The sequence below is a fragment of the Bison bison genome, unplaced genomic scaffold (assembly GCF_000754665.1).
Source record: "Bison bison bison isolate TAMUID 2011002044 unplaced genomic scaffold, Bison_UMD1.0 scf7180017864495, whole genome shotgun sequence".
Taxonomy (NCBI): Eukaryota; Metazoa; Chordata; class Mammalia; order Artiodactyla; family Bovidae; genus Bison; species Bison bison.
Window position 1 is genome coordinate 14,204,278 of NW_011495054.1, and position 1,172 is coordinate 14,205,449.

At 58.3% G+C, this 1,172-nt stretch overlaps 1 pseudogene; it reads left to right on the top strand.

Annotated features, from left to right (window-relative positions):
- Positions 1-464, top strand: part of LOC104980255 — a 704-nt pseudogene extending 240 nt beyond the window's left edge.
- The last annotated feature ends 708 nt before the right edge of the window (positions 465-1,172 follow it).

Genomic DNA, 1,172 nt, shown 5'->3' on the forward strand with positions numbered 1-1,172 from the left:
GGGGTGCCCCCCCCCCTCGCCTGCCTTTCTGTCTGCAGGCCTCTGTGCTCAGCCTGTGCTGACCCCACCCCCGTCTGCATCCTCCTCCCTGGGAGGCTCGGCCAAGCTCACCTGCACCCTGAGCAGCGAGCACAGCACGGTCTACATTGAGTGGTCTCAACAGAGTCCTGGGCAGGCCCCTCGGCATCTGATGAGGCTGACCAGTGATGGAAAAGTCACCACAGGGGACGGGATCCCCGACCGCATCTCCGGCTCCAGCTGTGGGGCTGATCGTTACCTGACCATCAGCAGCCTCAGTCTGACGACGAGGCTGATTATACCTGTGGTGTCAGCTATAATGATGGTGGCCAAAGTGGGTACCACAGTGACACAGACAAAGGGGAAGTGAGGCGTACACCTCCCTCCCATGCCTCTGCCCATGGGCACGAGGGTGAGCTGCTCCCTGTCCGTCCCCAGGGCCTTGACCTCTGAGTCTCCCCTCAGAAATCCATCTCCCCGACCCTCTCCCAGAGACACGCCTAGGATAGACAGACACGTGTTAAACTCTAGGTGGTTTTGACAACACGACATTCTTTTTCCTCCTGCATGAGTCTGTGTGGAGGATGCAGGAGACACCAGCCTAGCCCAGAGGGGAAGAGTTCCCTTGGAGGGGTCTGAGCTGATATGACCCTGACCCCAGGAGCCCCCAGGCCCCGTGCTCCCATTGTAGGTCTCTCAAGGCAGTGACATGGATAGTGGAGTCCAGAGGTCACAGTGGAGGTCAAGGCACGAGGTGACCTGACTCAGGTGGGTGGCGCGCAGAGCAGGAGCTCTGTCAGGGATGGGGGCTCAGCAGGAAGAAATGAGCCTCAGGGGAAGGAGGAAGGAGCCTTGATCCTGTGGTGGCAGCAGAGCTGGGTGCTTGTGGAATCAGGGCCGTGTGAGGGGGTCTGTGGGAGGACTGACCTGCAGACAGGCAGCAGGAGCGTGTGATGGGGACCCAGAGGGACAGACGGCAGGAAGTGAGGACAGGAATGAAACGGGAGGCAGTGAAGACTGTTCAAAACCAGCCCTTTATGAGTGCTCATTGGCCTGCAGCGTGATTGGCATCTGAGACTGTAGGGTTCTTATCAAAATTTCTCTAATAGCTGTAGTGAGTCCTCCCTGTTTTTCATTCTTATTGCCTTAGTGGT